Source organism: Scyliorhinus torazame, chromosome 15, assembly GCF_047496885.1.
Source record: "Scyliorhinus torazame isolate Kashiwa2021f chromosome 15, sScyTor2.1, whole genome shotgun sequence".
In the NCBI taxonomy this organism is placed as follows: domain Eukaryota; kingdom Metazoa; phylum Chordata; class Chondrichthyes; order Carcharhiniformes; family Scyliorhinidae; genus Scyliorhinus; species Scyliorhinus torazame.
The window spans coordinates 48,812,871-48,823,814 of record NC_092721.1 but is presented as its reverse complement, the minus strand read 5'-3'; positions in this window follow the sequence as shown (position 1 = coordinate 48,823,814).

Here is a 10,944-nt window from a genome sequence, read left to right as displayed (position 1 = left end):
GTATATGAGCGACACATCCTCACCATCCGCCGCCAGCGTCCCGGAGAATCGCTAGAAGACTACCTACGTGACCTCAAAGTACTTGCTCGCAGCTGCAACTACCAGGCCGTTACGGCCACACAACATATGGAAGTCGCCGTCTGAGACGTCTACGTGGCGGGAGTCCGGTCCAACTACGTGAGACAGCTCCTCCTCGAAAAAAGGGCCCTGGACCTGGATCAGACGGTAAAGTTAGCCTCCTCTCTGGAAGTAGCGTTCCAGAGCCTTAACGCGTTCCCGTCTGACCACGCGAACCCCACGTGGACCCCCGACCAAAGGCTACCACAGGCCTGTGCCGCACGCCCGCCCACCATGCGGGGCTACCCTGCTATTTCTGCGGCCAGTTCCAACACCCCCCGCAGCACTGCCCGGCCCGTAACGCGAACTGCAGAAGCTGCGGGAGAAAAGGACATTTCGCCAAAGTTTGCCTGGCCAGGTCCAAGAACTCTAAACCGCAGGCCCGACCCTCAGACTCACAGGCCCACATACCCCATAGTGTGGCAGCGTGTCTGCCGACTCCACACCCTGTAGGCGCGTCATCAGCCTCGTGCTATCCGTGGGGGCAGCCATCTTCCAGCCCACACAACATGTGCGACTCACGGGGGCCGCCATCTTGGTCATCCTCCCCCACGCGGCCAGCCACGTGCGATCCATGGGGGCCACCATCTTGGACGCCATCTTCCTCACCGCCCGACACGCTCGACCAAAGGGGGCCGCCATCTTGGCCACCATCTGCTACGCCGCTCAACACGTGCGATCAACAAGAGCAGCCATCATGGAACTGCCCCAGCACCTCCGACCACGCCGGCTACCCGCAACTCAGCGCAGTCACCCTGAACCAATCGCGACCCAAACACCTCCGGAGTTCCATGATGACCGTCCGGGTAAACGGGCACGAAACGCCTTGCCTCTTCGACTCCGGGAGCACAGAGAGCTTCATTCACCTGGACATGGTAAGACGCTGCTCGCTCCCAATTTTCCCGGCGTACCAAACCATCTCCCTCGCCTCTGGGTCGCAAATCCGAGGGTGCACTACCGCAACCCTAGCAATACAGGGCGCCGAGTACGGCAATTTTAAATTATATGTGTTCCCAGACCTCTGTGCTCCTCTCCTATTGGGACTAGATTTCCAATGCAACCTCAGGAGCCTAACCCTGAAATTCGGGAGGGCCCCTACCCCCACTCACCGTATGTAGCCTCGCGACCCTAAAGGTCGACCCTCTCCCATGCTCCGCAAACCTCACCGCTGACTACAAACCAGTCGCCACCAGAAGCAGGCGGTACAGCATGCAGGACAGGACTTTCATCAGGTCCAAGGTCCAGCGACTCTTGCGGGAGGGAGTCATCGAGGCCAGCAATAGCCCCTGGAGAGCTCAGGTGGTGGTCGTCAAGACCGGGGGAAAGAACCGGATAGTTGTAGATTACAGCCAAACCATAAACTGGTACACGCAACTCGATGCGTACCCACTTCCCCAGATTGCAGACATAGTTAACCAGATCGCACACTACCGGGTTTTCTCCACGGTGGATCTGCATACCACCAGCTCCCAATCCGCCCAGAGGACCACCACAACATGGCTTTTGAGGCAAACGGCCGCCTTTTCCACTTCCTCCTTTGGCATCACGAACGGGATCTCGATGTTCCAAAGAACAACGGACCGTTTGGTGGACCGGTACGGGCTGCGGGCCACATTTCCGTACTTGGACAATGTCACCATCTGCGGCCATGATCAGCAGGACCATGATGCAACCTCCACAGATTTCTCCAAACCGCCCAAACCCTTAACCTCACTTACAACAAGGAGAAGTGCGTTTTCCGCACAACCAGACTAGCCATCCTCGGCTACGTCGTAGAAAACGGACCCGATCTCGACCGTATGCTTCCCCCTCCTGCAACTCCCCCTCCCCAACTGCCCCAAGGCCCTGTAAAGGTGCCTCTGGTTTTTTTCATATTATGCCCAGTGGGTCCCCAACTATGCGGACAAAGCCCGCCCACTAATCAAGGCCACCATCTTCCCACTGGCAGCTGAAGCCCGCCAGGCCTTCAGCTGCATCAAGGCGGACATCGCCAAAGCCGCGATGCACAGTTGACGAGTCCGTCCCCTTCCAGGTGGAGAGCGACGCATCAGAGGTCACTCTCGCTGCTACCCTCAATCAAACAGGCAGACCAGTAGCGTTTTTTTTACGCACCCTCACCACCTCCGAAATTCGGCACTCCTCAGTCGAAAAGGAGGCCCAACCCATCGTGGAAGCCGTGCAGCACTGGAGGCACTACCTCGCTGGTAGGAGTTTTACCCTTGTCACTGACCAACGATCGGTAGCCTTCATGTTTGATAATACGCATTGGGGCAAAATCATGATCGATAAGATCTTGAGGTGGAGGATCGAACTCTCCACCTATAATTACGATATAGTATTTCATCCTGGGAAGCTCAACGAACCCCCAGATGCCCTGTCTCGCGACACATGCACCAGCGCGCAAGATGACCGACTACGTGCTATCCACGATGACCTCTGCCACCCAGGGGTCACCCAGCTTATCCCACTACATCAAGGCCCGCAACCTGCCCTACTCCACCGAGGAGGTCAGGGCCATGACCAGGGACTGCCAGATCTGTGCGGAGTGTAAACCGCACTTCTATTGACCAGATAAGGCCCAGCTGGTGAAGGCATCCCGGCCCTTTGAGCGCCTCAGTATCGATTTCAAAGGGCCTCTCCCCTCCAACAACCGCAATACATATTTTCTCAACATTAACGATGAGTTCTCCCGCTTCCCCTTTTCAATCCCTTACCCCGACATGACCACGGCCATCGTCATTAAAGCCCGACATAGTGTCTTCACCCTGTTTGGTTTCCCCAATTATGTCCACAGTGACCGGGGCTCATCGTTCATGAGCGACGAACTGTGTCAGTACCTGCTCAGCAAGGGCATCGCCTCGAGCAGGACTACCAGTTATAACCCCAGGGAAACGGGCAGGTGGAGAGGGAGAACGCGACGGTCTGGAAGACCGTCCTACTGACCCTGAGGTCCAGGAATCTCCCAGTTCCCCACTGGCAGGAGGTCCTCCCCGATGCGCTCCACTCTATTAGGTCCCTACTTTGCACGGCCACAAACGATACCCCTCATGACCGCCTATTCGTTTTCCCCTGGAGATCCACCTCAGGGGCCTCACTTCCGTCCTGGCTGAAGACACCGGGGCCAGTCCTACTCAGAAAACACGTCAGGAGCCATAAGTCCGACCCTCTGGTAGAGAGGGTCCAGCTCCTACACTCCAACCCCCAGTACGCATACATCGAACCGATGGCCGACAGGATACGGTCTCCCTCCGGGACCTGGCACCCGCCGGTTCGACCACCACCACCACCGCCACTCCACCCTATTCCGCCCAACCTACCATGACCAGCACCCCTGCCCCTATATGGCTCCCGCACCCCCTCCCGCCCGCCATACCCCTTTCACCGATCCACAGGAATGAAGCTCCAGAAGAGACACTCCCGGAGTCCATATCTGTACCCTCACCGGCGCCTTCACTACCGATGCCAGCACGGACGAGTTCGACAGCCGGGCTAGCAAAAATGCCAGAGCTTCGGCGATCACAGCGCACAATCCGTGCGCTGGACCGGCTGAACGTATGAACCCGTCACCCCCGCCGGACTTCATTTTTTAACAGGAGGTGAATGTGGTGAGTGTATTATATTAATAATCTACCATTTGTATCTGTGCTATGCTGTTGTCCTTGTGGGCTTCACCTATGGGCCAGTGTATGGCATTATCCATAAGGTAACATGTTGGGGCCTGTATGGGCTCCGCCCATGGCTCCTCCCCTTGAAGGGAGGTATAAAGAGCAGTCAACCTGTAGGCGGCTCTCAGTGTTAGATCAGTCGCAGGAAGGCACTGTTCTAGTTGATTAAAGCCACAGTTTATTTCTACTCTTGTCTCGAGGGAATTGATGGTCGCATCACCCCACGGCCGACTTCCGGTTTCCTGCTGCTCTGAAACAAAAACCACTCCGAAAAAAAGTTAGTTAAAAATAAAAATTCAGCTTACCCTCCGCTCTCCTTACCAAAAAATCACTCCCCTCTCTCCCTGCTCCTCTGGAAGAATGAGGAGAAATATCTTCACATGGAAGGGTTTTAGGATCTGGAATGCACCATGTGAAAGTGTGGAGGAATCAAGTTGCATAGAAACTTTCAAAAGGCAATTGAACTTGTGCTTTACATGGACTAACTTGCAGGGTTGTGGGGAAAAGCTGGACTGTGGGACTAAATTTCATCAAAGCACTTGACTGAGGCATGAAGGGTTGAAACATCTCTTTCTGCGATGTAAGATTCTCTGACTCTATAATTCTTTGCAATATAATGCACAATGTTTGTACATTTCCACACATTTCATTTACATTTTTGAAATCATGTATGTATGGAATTCTGTGCATCTATTTTACTGTACATCTATCTGCATGAATAGAGGTTTTCACACGTTCCTTATATTTGCAAATAAACCAATTAATGTTTAGATTTATGTTCAGAATGGTATTCGAGTGCTGTTCACAATAAGTTGGAGGAAATGCTGGTTTGTAACAGATGTTTAATGCCGAGAAATACACACAATGCCATAGTCAAGGCCATTTACTTAGGGTGAAAAAATAAGTCAAATTCTGTTCTTAATACTTACATTCTTATTGTATTCTGTGCTTTTTAGCAATGCGTTGAATCTCAAATTGTGCATCTGTCCATTTTCAATGACAGCTAACGATGCGTGGCCTTGGTTGTTGTTGTACATTCTTTTCTGTTCTTCATTTCTATCCCTTGCCTTCTGAAAAGTCTAGTATGCACTGCAGATGATTTGTGAGATTTAGCGGGTTAGAGTTAGCTACTTAATGTTTGGTAGCAGTGGAGAAAAGTAGGGGCTGTAGCTGCACTGGACTTCAGGAAACGGCTTTTGAACTGCTGAGGAATTAACTCAGAATATGGGCCAAATTGAATGTGGCTCGTAGAATGTGTCAGCTTTGCAACAAACCTTTGAATTTATTGTTTTGGGGACACAGAAAGCGATTGCAGAAAGGTTGGTATTTGAGTTTGGCAACTCTGAATCGGGGTGACCTGGAGGTATTTCCTACTCCCCTCCAGATAACTCTGCAAGTCAATCATTAATAGGATAATCTGAGCTGGACAAGTGGAACTACACTTATCAATGTTCCAAAATGGTAAATTGACTAGTTTTAGCTGGTTAAACTCGAGCAATGCCTCTTACTTAACGGGTTAAGACTACACTCTGTCTACCTGTACATACACTGTCTGAATTTAAGTAATTGAGGATTGTCCCTCTGAGGGTGTGTACTGATTAACAGGTTAGCAGAACATTTACTAGTGTGGATTTCTCAGTAGCTTCATTTATAAACACTTAATGTGTTGTGCTGAGCTCCCAAGCACATTAGGCACACCGCTAATGAAAAATAAATCTTCTTCCATTACTTCTGGATAAAACAAGTGTTTGTCAAGAGGTTTTGTTTTAAATTAAAAGGAGTTTTCAATGTTTTAAGTGAATAGGGCACTTTCAGTCAATTTCACTTAAATAGGGACTTCCGGGTGCGGCGATGACCAGCTAAGTCGCACGTTTCGGCAGCTCCCGGTGGAACGGACTTTTGGGCTCTTGATAGGAGCCCCAACGGCAATTTTAACGGCTAAAAACACCGTGCGGTAAACCAGAAGGGAATTCCCCCTGGACACGGATGGAAAAAGGAGAGGAAAGTGGCCGGATTGCAGCGGATCCTTTGGAACAGCGGCAAGGAAGGCAAGCAAAAACCAAGATGGCGTCGGAAGGTGGCAGTTTCATATGGGGCCCTGAACAACAAGAGTTCTTGAAATGCTGCGTGGAGGAGATAAAAAAGGAAATGAAGAAAGAGCTGTTGGCCCCGATACTACAGGCGATCGAAGGGCTAAAGGAGGAACAAAAGACCCAGGAGCAGGAGCTTCGGGTCGTGAAGGCGAAGGCAGCCGAGAATGAGGACGATATACAGGGCCTGGTGGTGAAGACGGAGATACAGGAGGCACATCAGAAACGATGTGTGGAGAGGTTGGAGGCACTGGAAAACAACGCAAGGAGGAACAACCTGAGGATTCTTGGTCTTCCTGAAGGTGTGGAGGGGGCGGACGTCGGGGCATATGTGAGCACGATGCTGCACTCGTTAATGGGAGCGGAGGCCCTGACGGGTCCGTTGGAGGTGGAGGGAGCGTACCGAGTTATGGTGCGAGGATCGAGAGCAGGAGAAACTCCCAGAGCCATAGTGGTGAGATTCCTCCGTTTTAAGGATAGAGAAATGGTCCTTGGATGGGCGAAGAGAACTCGGTGCAGTAAATGGGAGAACGCGGTGATCCGCGTTTATCAAGACTGGAGTGCGGAGGTGGTGAGAAGGAGGGCGAGCTTTAATCGGGCCAAGGCGGTGCTTCATAAAAGGAAGATAAAATTTGGAATGCTGCAACCGGCAAGACTGTGGGTCACATATCAAGGGAGGCACCACTACTTTGAGACGGCGGATGAAGCGTGGACTTTTATTGTAGAAGAAAAACTGGAATGAGTGGACTATTAAAAAGAACGTTTGGACAAAGTGGTGGGGCGAATGTGGGGGGCGAAGAGGGGTTTTATGTTCTAATCCTGCGGTATGGTAACTTTTCTCTCTCCCACAGGTGGTGATGGGGGAGGTGGGGAGGGAGAGGAGATGGGGCGTTGGCCATGGGGGGCGGGGCCAAGGGAGAAGCGCGGGCTTGGTTCCCGCGCTATGATAATTATGGCGGGAATAGAGAAGCAGGAAGGAGGGGGCGTCGCACGGTGCGAGCCGTGGTCACGGGGGGAAGCCGAGGTCAGCCAGAGTTTGCTGACTTCTGGGAGCAACATGGGGGGAGTAATTACGCTAGCGGGGGGTCTAGCGGGGGGGGGGGTGGGAGGGGGGAATTACTGGGTTGCTGCTGCTGGGGAAAGGGGGGAGTGGGTACGGGAGAGGATGGGCGGGGGGGCACCGCCTGGGGGAGATACAGCTGCGTGGGAACTGGGTGAGAAGCTGGAAAAAGATGATGGCTAATCGGCAAGGGGGGGGGGTGGGAAGCCCCCCAACTCGGCTGATCACGTGGAACGTGAGAGGGCTCAACGGGCCGATAAAGAGGGCACGGGTACTCGCACACCTTAAGAAACTTAAAGCAGATGTGGTTATGTTACAGGAAACGCACCTGAAACTGATAGACCAGGTTAGGCTGCGCAAAGGATGGGTGGGGCAGGTGTTCCATTCGGGGCTGGATGCGAAAAACAGGGGGGTGGCTATATTCGTGGGGAAGCGGGTAATGTTCGAGGCAAAGACTATAGTGGCGGATAACGGGGGCAGATACGTGATGGTGAGTGGCAAACTACAGGGAGAGATGGTGGTTTTGGTAAACGTGTATGCCCCGAACTGGGATGATGCCAATTTTATGAGGCGAATGCTAGGACGCATTCCGGACCTAGAGACGGGAAAGCTGATAATGGGGGGAGACTTTAACACGGTGTTGGAACCAGGGCTGGATAGGTCGAAGTCCAGGACTGGTAGGAGGCCGGCAGCAGCCAAGGTGCTTAAAGATTTTATGGAGCAGATGGGAGGTGTGGACCCGTGGAGATTCAGTAGACCTAGGAGTAAGGAGTTCTCGTTTTTCTCCTATGTCCATAAAGTCTAATCGCGCATAGACTTTTTTGTGCTGGGTAGGGCATTGATCCCGAAGGTGAGGGGAACGGAATATACGGCTATAGCCATTTCGGATCATGCCCCACATTGGGTGGACTTGGAGATAGGGGAGGAAACAGGAGGGCGCCCACCCTGGAGAATGGACATGGGACTAATGGCGGATGAGGGGGTGTGTCTAAGGGTGAGGGGATGTATTGAAAAGTACTTGGAACTCAATGACAATGGGGAGGTCCAGGTGGCAGTGGTCTGGGAGGCGTTGAAGGCGGTGGTTAGGGGGGAGCTGATATCAATAAGGGCACATAAAGGGAAGCAGGAGAGTAAGGAACGGGAGCGGTTGCTGCAAGAACTTTTGAGGGTGGACAGACAATATGCGGAAGCACCGGAGGAGGGATTGTACAGGGAAAGGCAAAGGCTGCATGTGGAATTTGACTTGCTGACTACAGGCACTGCAGAGGCACAATGGAGGAAGGCGCAGGGTGTACAGTATGAATATGGGGAGAAGGCGAGCAGATTGCTGGCACACCAATTGAGGAAAAGGGGAGCAGCGAGGGAAATAGGGGGAGTGAGGGACGAGGATGGAGAGATGGAGCGGGGAGCGGAGAGAGTGAATGAAGTGTTCAGGACATTTTGTAAAAAACTATATGAAGCTCAACCCCCGGATGGGAGGGAGAGAATGATGGACTTTTTGGATCGGCTGGAAATTCCCAAGGTGAAAGAGCAGGAAAGGGTGGGACTGGGAGCACAGATCGAGGTAGAAGAAGTGGTGAAAGGAATTAGGAACATGCAGACGGGAAAGGCCCCGGGACCGGACGGATTCCCAGTTGAATTCTACAGAAAATATTTGGACTTGCTCGCCCCGGTACTGACGAGGACCTTTAACGAGGCAAAGGAAAGGGGACAACTGCCCCCGACTATGTCTGAAGCAACGATATCGCTTCTCTTAAAGAAGGAAAAGGACCCGCTACAATGCGGGTCCTACAGACCAATTTCCCTCCTAAATGTGGATGCCAAGGTCCTGGCCAAGGTAATGGCAATGAGAATAGAGGAATGTGTCCCGGGGGTGGTTCACGAGGACCAAACTGGGTTTGTGAAGGGGAGACAGCTGAACACGAATATACGGAGGCTGTTAGGGGTAATGATGATGGCCCCACCAGAGGGTGAAACGGAGATAGTAGTGGCGATGGACGCCGAGAAAGCATTTGATAGAGTGGAATGGGATTATTTGTGGGAGGTGTTGAGGAGATTTGGTTTTGGAGAGGGGTATGTTAGATGGGTGCAGCTATTGTATAGGGCCCCAGTGGCGAGTGTGGTCACGAATGGACGGGGATCGGCATATTTTCGGCTCCATAGAGGGACAAGGCAGGGATGTCCTCTGTCCCCATTACTGTTTGCACTGGCGATTGAGCCACTGGCGATAGCGCTGAGGGGTTCCAAGAGATGGAGGGGAGTACGTAGGGGAGGAGAAGAACACCGGGTATCTTTGTATGCGGATGATTTGCTACTATATGTGGCGGATCCGGCGGAGGGGATGCCAGAAATAATGCGGATACTTGGGGAGTTTGGGGATTTTTCAGGGTATAAATTGAACATGGGGAAGAGTGAGCTGTTTGTGGTGCATCCAGGGGAGCAGAGTAGAGAAATAGAGGACCTACCGTTGAGGAAGGTAACAAGAGACTTTCGTTACCTGGGGATCCAGATAGCTAAGAACTGGGGCACATTGCACAGGCTAAATTTAACACGGTTGGTGGAACAGATGGAGGAAGATTTCAAGAGATGGGATATGGTAGCCCTGTCAATGGCAGGGAGGGTGCAGGCGGTTAAGATGGTGGTCCTCCCGAGATTCCTCTTTGTGTTTCAGTGCCTCCCGGTGGTGGTCACGAAGGCTTTTTTTAAAAGGATAGAAAAGAGCATCATGGGTTTTGTTTGGGCCGGGAAGACTCCGAGAGTGAGGAAGGGATTCTTACAGCGTAGTAGGGATAGGGGGGGGCTGGCACTACCGAGCCTAAGTGAGTACTATTGGGCCGCTAATATTTCAATGGTGAGTAAGTGGATGGGAGAGGAGGAGGGAGCGGCGTGGAAGAGATTAGAGAGGGCGTCTTGTAGGGGGACTAGCCTGCAGGCTATGGTGACAGCCCCATTGCCGTTCTCACCGAGGAACTACGCCACAAGCCCGGTGGTGGTAGCTACACTGAAGATTTGGGGACAGTGGAGACGACATAGGGGAAAGACTGGAGCATTGGGGGGGTCCCCGATAAGAAACAACCATAGGTTTGCCCTGGGGGGAATGGATGGGGGATATGGAATGTGGCAAAGAGCGGGAATAACGCAACTGAAAGATCTATTTGTGGATGGGAAGTTCGCAAGTCTGGGAGCGCTGACCGAGAAATATGGGTTGCCCCAAGGGAATGCATTCAGGTATGTGCAACCGAGGGCTTTTGCGAGGCAACAGGTGAGGGAATTCCCGCAGCTCCCGACACAAGAGGTGCAGGACAGAGTGATCTCGAAGAAATGGGTGGGGGATGGTAAGGTGTCAGATATATATAGGGAAATGAGGGACGAAGGGGAGACTATGGTGGATGAACTAAAAGGGAAATGGGAAGAAGAGCTAGGGGAGGAGATCGAGGAGGGGCTGTGGGCAGATGCCCTAAGCAGGGTAAACTCGTCGTCCTCGTGTGCCAGGCTAAGCCTGATTCAGTTTAAGGTAATACACAGGGCGCATATGACTGGAACACGGCTCAGTAAATTTTTTGGGGTGGAGGATAGGTGTGCGAGGTGCTCGAGAAGCCCAGCGAATCATACCCATATGTTTTGGTCATGCCCGGCACTACAGGGGTTTTGGATGGGGGTGACAAAGGCGCTTTCAAAAGTAGTAGGAGTCCGGGTCGAACCAAGCTGGGGGTTGGCTATATTTGGGGTTGCACAAGAGCCGGGAGTGCAGGAGGCGAGAGAGGCCGATGTTTTGGCCTTTGCGTCCCTAGTAGTCCGGCGCAGGATATTGTTAATGTGGAAAGAAGCCAAGCCCCCGGGGGTGGAGACCTGGATAAATGACATGGCGGGGTTCATAAAGCTAGAGCGGATTAAGTTCGTCCTAAGGGGGTCGGCTCAAGGGTTCACCAGGCGGTGGCAACCGTTCGTCGAATATCTTGCGGACAGATAGATGGGGGAAAAAAGAAGGCAGCAGCAGCAGCCCAGGATTTGG